We start from the raw sequence: 14962 nt of genomic DNA, 5'->3' as shown, positions 1-14962 counted from the left end.
ACAACACAAGGGTGTGAAACAAGTTCTGCAGAGTTCACTTCAGAAGCAACTTCACTACATATATCTACAACAACAGGATCAGAAACAAGCACTACAGAATCCATGTCAGAAACTTCTACACCGAGTATAATTACATCACCAGGTCCTGTAACAAGTACTGCAGAGTCCACTTCAGAAACAACTTCACTGAATATATCTACAACACCAGGATCTGAAGCAAGCACCACAATATCCACATCAGAAACTTCTACACTGAGTATAACTACATCACAAGGGTCTGAAACAAGTACTGCAGGGTCCATTTCAGAAACAACTTCACTGAATATATCTACAACACCAGGATCTGAAGCAAGCACCACAATATCCACATCAGAAACTTCTACACTGAGTATAACTACATCACAAGGACCTGTAACAAGTACTGCAGAGTCCACTTCAGAAACAACTTCACTGCATATATCAACAACACCAGGATCTGAAACAATCACCACAGCATCCATGTCAGAAACCTTTACACCAAGTATAACTACATCACAAGGACCTGTAACAAGTACTGCAGAGTCCATTTCAGAAACTTCTACACAAAGTATAACTACATCACAAGGGTCTGAAACAAGTACTACAGAGTTCACTTCAGAAACAACTTCACTGAATATATCTACAACACCAGGATCTGAAACAAGCACCACAGCATCCACGTCAGAAACATCTACACCAAGTAGAACTACATCACAACGGTCTGAAACAAGTACTGCAGGGTCCACTTCAGAAACAACTTCGGGATCGGAAACAAGCATCACAGTATCCACATCAGAAACTTCTACACTGAGTATAACTACATCACAAGGAGTTGAAACAAGTACTACAGTGTCCATTCCAGTAACTACTACACCAGGTATATCTACTACATATGGATCTAAAAAAGTAGTATAATTTTCTACTTTGAGTTTTATAGTTGTGGAGTTTTGGGATACATTTCTAAAAACTGCACAATACCGTTAGATTTATAGTACTGGTCATCTGTGATACACTTCTAAACACTGCTCATTACTGTAAGTTTTATAGTTTCTTTTAGTTTTATAGTTTTTGCTACGGGAAAGCAGTGGATTGGCTGAGTTAATCAATTTTGTGGGGCGGAGTCAAACACCACCCTAGCTATCAGCATCTCCTCATAGAGATTCATCGACTAAATGCATCTCTGTGAGGAAAGTTCAGTGTCTCCATGAAGAGTGTGGAGACGCTGAACGTCAGTGCTGCACCTTGTGTTGCACTGACCCAGGAACCACCTTCAATGGCCATCTGAGTGATTGCCACTGGAGGTGTCCCTAGGGAGCATTGTAAACACTGCCTTTTCTCTGAAGCTGTCTCTTTAATGTAAGCGTTATAGTTGTGGCTCTTGGTAATACACTCATTTACACAGCAAGAGTTTTATTAGCATGGAGCTCTGAAGGAGGGGAGAATTCTTTCCTTAGCTGTTCAATCTTGTCAGTGAAATAACATGCAAAGTTATCAGCAGTAAGGTTAATTTGGTGGGTGGCCACAGCAGGGTGAAGAAGAGAATTAAAGGTGTCAAAGAGACGCCTGGGGTTGCGGGAACATGAACTAATGAGAGAGGAAAAATAGGACTGTTTGGCAAGGGCAAGGGCTGCACTGTATGAACACAATATGAATCTATAATGGAGAAAGTCTGATTGGGTGCGAGACTTCCTCCAGGAGTGTTCAGCATAACAGGAGCATCTTTGCAGGTAGCGCGTTGATTTAGTATGCCATGGTTGGGGGCGGGTCCTCCTTGAGGTACTTGTTTGGAGTGGCGCTGCAGCGTTCAAGGCAGATGTAAGAGTAGAGTTATATGTGGAGATGGCCAGTGAAGGACAGGAGAGGGAAGGGATGGACAGCAGTCGTGAATCAATGTCAGCTGACAACTGCTGGAGATCAAGAGAATTAAGGTCCCTCCTTAGTTGAGGGGGGTTAGGTTGAGGTTGTTGGGTGAGGGGGTACGCGAGAGCAAATGATAAGAGGTGGTGATCAGAGAGTGGAAATGGAGTGTTGCAGATAGTAGATACTGTACATGCATAAGTGAAGATTAGGTCAAGGGTATTGCCAGCTACATGGGTGGGAGAATTTGCCCACTGCGATAGCCTGAGGGAGGAAGTAATTGAAAGTAGTTTAGTGGCTGCAGAGGTCAAAGGTGGGTTTATAGGAATATTGAAGTCCCCGAGAATTAGGGATGGAATGTTAGAAGAGAGGAAATAGGGTAGCCAGGCAGCAAAGTGGTCAAGGAAGAGAAGAGGGAAACCAGGGGGATGGTAAATAACAGCAATGTTAGCAGAGAAGGGTTTCAAAAGGCGAATTGAATGTATTTCAAATGACGGGAAAGAGAGGGAAGGGGGGGGTTGGAAGAGGTTTAAAGGAGCAGTGAGGAGAGATGAGAAACCCAACACCACCACCTTTACATTCAGAGTTTCTTGGGTTGTGGGTAAGTTGGAGACCACCGAAAGACAAAGATGCAGGGGTGGCAGTGTCAGAGGGGGAGAGCCAGGTTTCTGTTAAGGCTAGTAAATCTATTGAACGAGAGATGAAGAAGTCATGGACAGCAGTGGATTTAGTTATATTGCAAACAGAGCGTGCGTTCCAGGGGGCAGTATTGAAGGAGGATTTAGAGGAACATGAGATGGGTATGAGATTAGTGTGGTTCCTTGAGTTAGTATGTGGTGAGTTTGTTGAGAGGGGACCGGGGTTTGGAGAGTCATCACCAGCTGCTAGGAGCAGAAGGATAGAAAATAAGTGAAGGTGGGAGTAGGATTTGAAAGTTTTGTAGGAGGGTATGTATGTAGAGAATTTGGGAGGAGATGGTGCGGATAGGCTGGAAAGGTATGTGTAGAGTGCATGGGATGAATAGAGAGGGGAGGGGAGTAAGGTGGAAGTAATGATGATGGTGTTGCCAGGGACAGGTGAGCAAAAGGATAGGGATATTTTAGTAATGAGAGAAGTTAGTGTTAAAGTGAAAAATAGAAGGGAGAACATTAGAGAAAATGTGTATTATATAGATATGTAGATCATATATACAAACACACACAAATATCAATGAGTGTTTAAACCATTGTAAGGATGCAGTGTGTTAAATGATTTCAGGTGAGGAGAGGTTTAGTGACTTGATAGGTGTGTTAAGGTAACCAGCTGATGTGCACTATCTATAAGTAAATTGATGACCATGGGTGGGATGGGGTGGGGAGGGACTTCTAGTAGACTACTTCCGATTGAAAGTATAGCCATGGCAGAGATTGCACACTTTCTTCTAGCCATACCAATTCATGCCAACAATGGGTGCTAAAACAGGCTGAGAGTTGTCAGCTGACACTCTCACCCAATAACAGCTGCCCATTACTGCTCAGAATAATGATATATAATAATAATAATGAATCATCGATGAGGACTATTGTTTAGGAATAAAAAATTAAAAACAGTACAATGTACAGTGGAAAAGGTGTCAGGGCACTCCAGATACTGTAACCATTTCAATAAAATATTAGTTCATGGATGTCCAATGACTTTGGAATAGTTTGTCTAAGCAGGGTGAAGAAACCAGGAAAGTTACCCTTGTAGACTAATCTCTCAACAAATAATTCATTAACAATTCATTCAATAAAAACTGTTTATTTTTAGAGAAAAGCGGTTTAGGACTTTGAGAGACTGCATACTGCTCCCTAAAATGCCTGAAATAGAAGTATACCCCTCTTACAATAGCCAATTATAAAAGCTTTCCGGCATTGCTTCGAAACGCCTCTGAGAGGGCAATTAATCATGTTTACAGCATTCTATTGCAACATAACCTGAGAATTTCTAAATATACATCTGTGTTTATTTTGCTTAAATTTTGAAAGTTGGTAGCATCTGGGTGAGAGGGAGGTAGGGAAGGTTTTGTTTACATAATAGGGCACATTCAGGGGTCAAGTCCTGGGGAAAAAAGTGTGGGAACTCACCCAAGATTCCGCCTCCCCCCCCCTTAAAAAAAATTACACTCCTATGCATATAGTGCAGTGCAGGGTGTGTATAATGAATGTAGTGTGTTTGTAGTGAATGCAGAGTATGGATAATGAATGTAGTGTGTTTGTAGTGAGTGCAGTGTGTATAATGAATGTAGTGTGTTTGTAGTGAGTGCAGTGTGTATAATAAATTTAGTGTGTTTGTAGTGAGTGCAGAGTGTGTATAATGAATGTAGTGTGTTTGTTGTGAGTGCAGTGTGTGTATAATGAATGTAGTGTGTTTGTAGTAAGTGCAGATTGTGTATAATGAATGCAGTGTGTGTGTGCTGGATTATGTGTGTGTGTGTGTGTGGGTGCTGGATGATTGTGTGTGTGTGTGCTGGATGATGTGTGTGTGTGCTGGATTATGTGTGTGTGTGCTGGATTATGTGTGTGTGTGTACTGGATTATGTGTGTGTGCTGGATTATGTGTGTGTGTGTGTGCTGGATTATGTGTGTGTGTGCGTGCTGGATTATGTGTGTGTGTGTACTGGATTATGTGTGTGTGTGCTGGATTATGTGTGTGTGTGCTGGATTATGTGTGTGTGTGTGCTGGATTATGTGTGTGTGTGTGTGCTGGATTATGTGTGTGTGTGTACTGGATTATGTGTGTGTGTGCTGGATTATGTGTGTGTGTGTGTGTGCTGGATTATGTGTGTGTGTGTGCTGGATGATGGGGGGGATGCATTTGCTTTTTAACTTTTATGTGATCGCCTGGTGGTCCGGTGGAGGGTAGCAGCCGCTGCACACAGGGGCCATCACACGCGGCGTTCTTCTCCAGCTCTCTCAGCTTCAACTCTCGCGAGACTCGCCTGTGCGGAGCGTTGCCATGGTAACCCGTGGCAACGCTCTTACAGCTGCGGGTCTCGCGAGAGTTGAAGCTGAGAGAGCTGGAGAAGAACGCCGCGTGTGATGGCCCCTGTGTGCAGTTAGCAGGGCAGGTCCTGCAGGACTGGGAACGGCGTTCCTGCTTTGGAAAAAGTGCAGGAACGCCGTTCCCATGCGTTCCTGCAGGACTCGAGCCCTGGGCAGCCAAAATTGATTCTAAGTTTCCTGTTTTTTTGCCTGGCAAGCATATTTATTTTATGTGACAATATAGACCAAATACAGGTATAATCATGATTAGTGTTCGTTCTTTTATACCTACAGTAAATCCTAAATGTCCATTCACCTCAGTTTAACAAGGGAATTAGAGAGTTGAATCCTGAAGCCAAAGTTATAGATAGTCAATAACAGTCTAGTAAAATAAAATATGGTTATATGGGACTTGTATGGAGGTATACAATGATATTTAATGATATTTACACTACCATGTTAAATCATATGTGTTCCTTGTTTCTACAGGTGAAGAGGTATTTTATGCAAAAGTTAAGATAAATGAAGAATTCATAGAAGCATTTAACAATAAAAGTAGCCCTGAATATAAAAACTTCACTGACACGTTTATACAAGAGGTGAGTGTGTGCAGAAGCAATATCAAATAACATTTTTTTAAATTAATTATTCTGCACAAATAATCCATCATTACATTAGTTTCCTGAGATAAAATGTTGTAAAATGATAATATTCCTGAGATAAAATGAGATAAAAAGTCTATTATAATTGCTAATGTGATCAAATAACAAGCTTTCAGCCAAAGTTTCAAACAAGGGGAAATTACCTGCCCTAAAGGGAGGCATTTATTTAAAAATCCCAAAATGTGATAACTGTATGCAGAAAAAAATGAGAATTATGTAAATGCAAGAAAACAACCCCCCCCCCCAAAAAAAAAAAAAAAAAACAATAGACTAAATAAAGAACAAATTCTCCACACTGAGGCAGCCCAGTAAAAGAATATACAAAGTTGTTTTTAACCCCTTAAGGACCGGACTGTTTTTGCGATGTTGTACATTTGCGACCAGGCATCTTTTAACACTTTTGTGGTGTTTGTGTTTAGCTGTAATTTTCTGCTCTCTCATTTACTGTTCCCATACAAATTATATATTGTTTTTTTCAGGACAAAATGGGCTTTCTTTACATACCATTATTTATATAATTTAATGTAATTTAATAAAAAAAAATGAAAAAATATGATGAAAAATTGAAAAAAATACATATTTTTTGACTTTTATGTGAAAAATCTTTTACTCATCTACAAAAGCGAATGCAAAAAACTGCTAAATAGATTAAAAATGTTGTCCTCAGTTTAAAAATACCCAGTGTTTACATTCTTTTTGCTATTTTTTTGCATGTTATAGGGCTATAAGTACAAGTAGGATATTGCGGTTTCAAAACATACATTTTTAAAATGTATCAATAGTGACATTGTAACACTATTATCTGTCATAAATCTCTGAATACCACCCCACATGTACATATTTGTTTTAAAGTAGACAACCCAAGATATTCAATATGGGGTATGTCCAGACTTTTTTAGTTGCAAACACTGGCCAAAGTTAGCGTTCATATTTGTTTGTGTGTGAAAAAAGTAAAAAACTAAATTGAACGCTAATTTTGGCCAGTGTTTGTGACTAAGTGGTTACTAAAAAAGACTGGACATACACCATTTGCAATACATTGGGTTGTCTTCTTTTGCAAATGGTATGCCATCATGGGGGTAATTCTCATTCCTGGGCTACCATACGCTCTCAAAGGCAACGTAACCAACCTGGCCATTTTCAATGTAAAAATATTTGACCCATATATTTGACCCTGTAACTTTCAAAAACGCTATAAAACCTGTACCTGGGGGGTACTGTTTTACTCGGGAGACTTCGCTGAACACAAAGATTAGTGTTTCAAAACTGGAAAATGTATCACAGCAATTATATCATCAGTAAAAGTGCTGTTTGTGTGTGAAAAATTAAAACAAAAGTCACTTTCACTGACAATATCATCGCTGTGATATGATATACTGTTTTGAATCACTAATATTTGTGTTCAGCGAAGTCTTCCGAGTAAAACAGTACCCCCATGTACAGGATTTAGGGTGTCGTAGAACGTTATAGGGTAAAATACAGTGATAACAAATTAAATTCTCCTGACTTTCGACCTGGATTGGCAGGCAGGTCCCTTAAATTGCAATCATTAAAATTACTTAATTATGTAAAAATATTACATAAATACACACGTAGAATTTAAATATATATGCATATTTATATATTTGAAGTCTACGTGTATATTTATATAATTATTTATGTAATTTTGTATATGGACATATGTATAGTTCGTATTCTTTTTATTTATTTATATATACATAGATATATATATATATACAATTTCATTCTAAGTGTATTTTGATATAAATATATATATATATATTAATATCCAAATACAGTTAGAATAAAATTTCATATAGATACATAATTTTTTTAATTTTTATTATTATTTTTACATTTTTTTATTTCATTTATTTATTATTTGTATTTTATAATAATATATATAATATATATAGTTATTATATATATTATATATATACACGTGTGTAATTTAATTATAATAATAATATATTTATATTAATATATGTACATATTAATATAAAAATACACTTAGTATGACATTATATATATATATGATATATAGACGTATATTATATATATATATAATATACGTCTATATATCATATATATACACATATATAATTATTATTTTTATTTATTAACTTTAACCTTTATTTTTTTTAATGATTTTACACTAGCAGGGAGACTGCCTGTCAGCACAGACAGTCCCCCTGCAGGCAGACACGTGGAAACCTATTGTGACCATGTGGTCGCTCTGTTGAGCGATCACATGGCCCCAGGGATCCAAATCCGCCATGGGGAGACTGTCTGGGCTGCAGACAGTCTCCCCACACCGGGAGCACCGCCGATCGCCGCCGGGGGAACGACGGCGATCGGGTAAGTAACTAAGACCGTTAGGACGGTTCAGGACCGTCAGCGGTCGGCAATGCAAAAATGCAGATGACGGTCCTGAACCGTCCTCGGTCCTTAAGGGGTTAAATCAATGCTTTATTTTTGTTTTGTTTTTACGTTTTTTGTAATTATGATTTGCAGTTTATAGAAAATCTGGATTCGAAAAGCCAAGCATTGATCGAGTCTGGCAAAATGTGCATCAACATCACCAGTATTGAACGAGGAAGCATTGTTGTAAACATTGTAATTGCCACGGACCCATCCCAAAACCTGACTCTAGCGGATATCAGCACCATTCTTACAGATGCATTAAATAACAGCGCTTTTCACATATTGTCATTTGACGTTACAGGTATAAGTTTTATTCTGCAGTCTTATTTTGCATAGTGTTTTTGATGCCAAATATTCTGAGAAAGAGAGAGAGAGAGAGAGAGAGAAAGAGAGATAAAAATAGAGGTAAAGAAAGATTTACCAAAAAAAATTACAGATCTGAGGATTTTTTCCAGTTTCAATATTTTAGCCTAAATTTGCTAAAACAATTGTAAATGCAACGCACTTTGCTCTTTAGTAAATTCATCCTTTAATCCATTTATCCCAATGACCTAGATTAATTAACAAAGATAAATGGACTCCAGGGAGCTAGGAATCCTTCACACTGTTGTTTCCATTGAACTCTGTACCTTGGAGTTTAGTTTAGGGAGATTTATACTGCAATTCTGACCATTCTTTACTTTCGTTGTTTTGTATTTCTAACAAGACAAGTTTTCAGACCAGTTGAACATTCCATCATATCTAGGTAGTGATTGCTCAACGTGTCAAATTTACAATATATGTATAAAAAAACTCTCAAATCCAGTAATCTAAAAACATTTTCGAATGATATAGAAACTTTTCTTTCAAATGTTTACAGTTTGTATTTCCCTTCCCTATATTACTTTTTTTATATTACTTATATTACTTTATTTATCACTAAACTGTTAGACTACATTAGTTAGTATTAAATAAGGGAATTTATCATTTTAATCCAAAATGAGTAGACTTGCAAACATTTTTGTAACTATATAAAAATCTAGATATTAACATTTTTAAACATAGAATCATTACAAATGTTTATCCCAAAATATTAAATGATTTGCAAATGTAATCCATAAAATTATTAAAATGAGACCCTAACTTTTAGAGACCAATCAGTGCAAACATCTCCTGGCTTTCTTCAGATTGAAAGATATAATTCACTAGTAGAGAAAAAAATGGCATATATTTTTAAAAACATAAATATGAAGGACTGATCAGCAATAATTATCTGCGTGCTTCTTTCCCTGTCCTTATTAATAATTAATAATAAATGAAATAAAAATTATCATTGTGGTGGTTTAAGTATTAATTTAAGCCATTGTGTGCATATGTAAAGTCTTTAAAGGGAAACTATAATGCTAGGAAAAGTTGTAGAAAAGTTGTTTTCCTCGCACTATAGCTCTTTATAGTGCCCCATTCCCTTGCGCTCCCCTTCCCCCCGTGATGCAGAAGGGCTTAAAAACCCCTTCAGTCACATACCTTATTCTAGCACTGATGTTCCTCGGTGCTAGTTCAGGCTCCGCCTCGGCTCCCCATCCTACTACATCCTCCTCTGCTGACATACAATGCTTTCCTATGGGGTTTTGGATGACACTAGAAGTCCTCATGCAGAGCGTGAGGACATCCAGTGCCAGCTAGGCGACCAAAAGTTGCCTCACTACCCGGAAGTTAACCCTGTTCAGTTTATGAAAACCTGCAAAAATTACAATTGCAGGGTTAAGGGGCTTGGGACACAGCACCCAGACCACTGCAATAAGCTGAAGTGGTCTGGGTGCTTGTAGTGTCCCTTTAGAAATCAATAAATTATCATTGGCAATAAAAAAAAATGTTTTAAAATTTAATGTAACAGTTATAGAAATCCGTAAACTATGCAGAAACAGGTTCATCATAAGAGTTTACTGTTGTGCCTTGTGTTATTACAGTGACTCTATAGTGGAGTATCTAGCACTGTATGAGGCATAGTACCATAATATATGCAGTAATAATTTCACATTGTGTTCAATGCTACAGCATTATTTCAATGCTTTAATTCACAGCAACATTTGCAAACTCAATTACATAGAGATAATATTTCCAAAGAGAATCATGCCAAACAGTTCCTTAAAAAAGGGCTTCTACTCATGTGTGAGAATTTCTTATGCAGATATATTATGTGATTGCAAAGACCTCAATGGGTTAAAACTTTTAAAATACTTTGTATATTACTACCTTATACATTACTTTTTTATACCTCTTCAAAATCTGTGAATTTCTGATCTCTTTTTTGTTACCTAGTTGGAACTACAGATACAACAACTACTGTTCCCGACACCACATCAACTTTAACAGAAAATGCAAGTATATCTACTACACCAGGATCTGAAACAAGCACCACAGAGTCCACTTCAGAAACTTCTACACCAAGTATAACTACATCACAAGGACCTGTAACAAGTACTGCAGAGTCCATTTCAGAAACTTCTACACCAAGTATAACTACATCACAAGGGTCTGAAACAAGTACTGCAGGCTCCACTTCAGAAACAACTTCACTGAATATATCTACAACACCAGGATCTGAAACAAGCACCACAGAGTCCACATCAGAAACTTCTACACCAAGTATATCTATATCACAAGGGTCTGAAACAAGTACTACAGAGTCCACTTCAGAAACAACTTTACTGAATATATCTACAACACCAGGGGCTGAAACAAGCACCACAGAGTCCACATCAGAAACTTCTACACCAAGTATAACTACATCACAAGGGTCTGAAACAAGTACTGCAAGGTCCACTTCAGAAACAACTTCACTGAATATATCTACAACACCAGGATCTGAAACAAGCACCACAGAGTCCACATCAGAAACTTCTACACCAAGTATAACTACATCATATGGGTCTAAAACAAGTACTGCAGAGTCCACTTTAGAAACAACTTCACTGAATATATCTACAACACCAGGATCTGAAACAAGCACCACTGAGTCCACATCAGAAACTTCTACACCAAGTATAACTACATCATATGGGTCTGAAACAAGTACTGCAGAGTCCACTTCAGAAACAACTTCACTGAATATATCTACACCAGGATCTGAAGCAATCACCACAGCATCCACGTCAGAAACTTCTACACCAAGTATAACTACATCACAAGGACCTGTAACAAGTACTGCAGAGTCCATTTCAGAAACTTCTACACCAAGTATAACTACATCACAAGGGTCTGAAACAAGTAATGCAGAGTCCACGTCAGAAACAACTTTACTGAATATATCTACAACACCAGGATCGGAAACAAGCACCACAGTAGCCACATCAGAAACGTCTACACTGAGTATAACTACATCACAAGGGTCTGAAACAAGTACTGCAGAGTCCACTTCAGAAACAACTTCACTGAATATATCTACAACACCAGGATCTGAAACAAGCACCACAGAGTCCACATCAGTAACGTCTACACCAAGTATAACTACATCACAAGGGTCTGAAACAAGTACTGCAGGGTCAACTTCAGAAACAACTTCACTGAATATATCTACAACACCAGGATCTGAAACAAGCACCACTGTAGCCACATCAGACACTTCTACACTGAGTATAACTACATCACAAGGGTCTGAAACAAGTACTGCAGAGTCAACTTCAGAAACAACTTCACTGAATATATCTACAACACCAGGATCGGAAACAAGCACCACAGTAGCCACATCAGAAACTTCTACACTGAGTATAACTACATCACAAGGGTCTGAAACAAGTACTGCAGAGTCCACTTCAGAAACAACTTCACTGAATATATCTACAACACCAGGATCTGAAACAAGCACCACAGAGTCCACATCAGTAACGTCTACACCAAGTATAACTACATCACAAGGGTCTGAAACAAGTACTGCAGGGTCCACTTCAGAAACAACTGCACTGAATATATCTACAACACCAGGATCTGAAACAAGCACCACTGTAGCCACATCAGACACTTCTACACTGAGTATAACTACATCACAAGGGTCTGAAACAAGTACTGCAGGGTCCACTTCAGAAACAACTTCACTGAATATATCTACAACCCTAGGATCTGAAACAAGCACGAGAGCATCCACCTCAGAAACTTCTACACCAAGTATAACCACATCACAAGGACATGTAACAAGTACTGCAGAGTCAATTTCAGAAACTTCAACAGCAAGTATAACTACATCATATGGGTCTGAAACAAGTACTGCAGAGGCCACTTCAGAAACAACTTCACTGAATATATCTACACCAGGATCTGAAACAATCACCACAGCATCCACGTCAGAAACTTCTACACCAAGTATAACTACATCACAAGGGTCTGAAACAAGTACTGCAGAGTCCACTTCAGAAACAACTTTACTGAATATATCTACAACACCAGGATCGAAAACAAGCACCACAGTAGCCACATCAGAAACTTCTACACCAAGTATAACTACATCACAAGGGTCTGAAACAAGTACTGCAAGGTCCACTTTAGAAACAACTTCACTGAATATATCTACAACACCAGGATCTGAAACAAGCACCACAGAGTACACATCAGAAACTTCTACACCAAGTATTACTACATCATATGGGTCTGAAACAAGTACTGCAGAGTCCACTTCAGAAACAACTTCACTGAATATATCTACACCAGGATCTGAAACAATCACCACAGCATTCACGTCAGAAACTTCTACACCAAGTATAACTACTTCACAAGGACCTGTAACAAGTACTGCAGAGTCCATTTCAGAAACTTCTACACCAAGTATAACTACATCACAGGGGTCTGAAACAAGTAATGCAGAGTCCACGTCAGAAACAACTTTACTGAATATATCTACAACACCAGGATCGGAAACAAGCACAACAGTAGCCACATCAGAAACTTCAACACTGAGTATAACTACATCACAAGGGTCTGAAACAAGTACTGCAGAGTCCACTTCAGAAACAACTTCACTGAATATATCTACAACACCAGGATCTGAAACAAGCACCACAGAGTCCACATCAGTAACGTCTACACCAAGTATAACTACATCACAAGGGTCTGAAACAAGTACTGCAGGGTCCACTTCAGAAACAACTTCACTGAATATATCTACAACACCAGGATCTGAAACAAGCACCACTGTAGCCACATCAGACACTTCTACACTGAGTATAACTACATCACAAGGGTCTGAAAAAAGTACTGCAGGGTCCACTTCAGAAACAACTTCACTGAATATATCTACAACACCAGGATTTGAAACAAGCACCACAGCATCCACGCAAGAAACTTCTACACCAAGTATAACCACATCACAAGGACCTGTAACAAGTACTGCAGAGTCCATTTCAGAAACAACTTCACTTAATATATCTACAACACTAGGATCTGAAACAAGCACGAGAGCATCCACCTCAGAAACTTCTACACCAAGTATAACCACATCACAAGGACATGTAACAAGTACTGCAGAGTCAATTTCAAAAACTTCAACAGCAAGTGTAACTAAATCATATGGGTCTGAAACAAGTACTGCAGAGGCCACTTCAGAAACAACTTCACTGAATATATCTACACCAGGATCTGAAACAATCACCACAGCATCCACGTCAGAAACTTCTACACCAAGTATAACTACATCACAAGGACCTGTAACAAGTACTGCAGAGTCCATTTCAGAAACAACTTCACTGAATATATCTACAACACCAGGATCTGAAACAAGCACCACAGAGTCCACATCAGAAACTTCTACACCAAGTATAACTACATCATATGGGTCTGAAACAAGTAGTGCAGAGTCCACTTTAGAAACAACTTTACTGAATATATCTACAACACCAGGATCTGAAACAATCACCACAGCATCCACGTCAGAAACTTCTACACCAAGTATAACTACATCACAAGGAACTGTAACAAGTACTGCAGAGTCAATTTCAGAAACTTCTACACCAAGTATAACTACATCACAAGGGTCTGAAACAAGTACTGCAGAGTCCACGTCAGAAACAACTTTACTGAATATATCTACAACACCAGGATCTGAAACAAGCACCACAGAGTCCACATCAGTAACGTCTACACCAAGTATAACTACATCACAAGGGTCTGAAACAAGTACTGCAGGGTCCACTTCAGAAACAACTTCACTGAATATATCTACAACACCAGGATCTGAAACAAGCACCACTGTAGCAACATCAGACACTTCTACACCAAGTATAACTACATCACAAGGGTCTGAAACAAGTAATGCAGAGTCCACGTCAGAAACAACTTTCCTGTATATATCTACAACACCAGGATCGGAAACAAGCACAACAGTAGCCACATCAGAAACTTCAACACTGAGTATAACTACATCACAAGGGTCTGAAACAAGTACTGCAGAGTCCACTTCAGAAACAACTTCACTGAATATATCTACAACACCAGGATCTGAAACAAGCACCACAGAGTCCACATCAGTAACGTCTACACCAAGTATAACTACATCACAAGGGTCTGAAACAAGTACTGCAGGGTCCACTTCAGAAACAACATCACTGAATATATCTACAAAACCAGGATCTGAAACAAGCACCACTGTAGCTACATCAGACACTTCTACACTGAGTATAACTACATCACAAGGGTCTGAAACAAGTACTGCAGGGTCCACTTCAGAAACAACTTCACTGAATATATCTACAACACTAGGATCTGAAACAAGCACGAGAGCATCCACCTCAGAAACTTCTACACCAAGTATAACCACATCACAAGGACATGTAACAAGTACTGCAGAGTCAATTTCAGAAACTTCAACAGCAAGAGTAACTACATCATATGGGTGTGAAACAAGTACTGCAGAGGCCACTTCAGAAACAACTTCACTGAATATATCTACACCAGGATCGAAAACAAGCACCACAGTAGCCACATCAGAAACTTCTACACCAAGCATAACTACATCACAAGGGTCTGAAACAAGTA

The 14962-nt window shown here is 38.6% G+C and overlaps 1 protein-coding gene and 1 long non-coding RNA gene across 2 annotated transcripts in view; both read left to right on the top strand.

Annotated features, from left to right (window-relative positions):
* LOC134600026 (mucin-2-like) overlaps positions 1–14962 on the top strand; it is a 389376-nt gene that overhangs the window by 183896 nt on the left and 190518 nt on the right. The gene's annotated exons all lie outside the window — the stretch shown is intronic.
* Positions 795–5478, top strand: LOC134602240 (uncharacterized). Its single transcript, XR_010090422.1, has 2 exons — positions 795–895; positions 5367–5478. It is a non-coding gene; the product is annotated as an uncharacterized LOC134602240 (long non-coding RNA).

The sequence above is a fragment of the Pelobates fuscus genome, chromosome 1 (genome assembly GCF_036172605.1).
Source record: "Pelobates fuscus isolate aPelFus1 chromosome 1, aPelFus1.pri, whole genome shotgun sequence".
Classification (NCBI taxonomy): Eukaryota; Metazoa; Chordata; class Amphibia; order Anura; family Pelobatidae; genus Pelobates; species Pelobates fuscus.
This window is presented reverse-complemented; position numbering and strand designations above follow the sequence as displayed.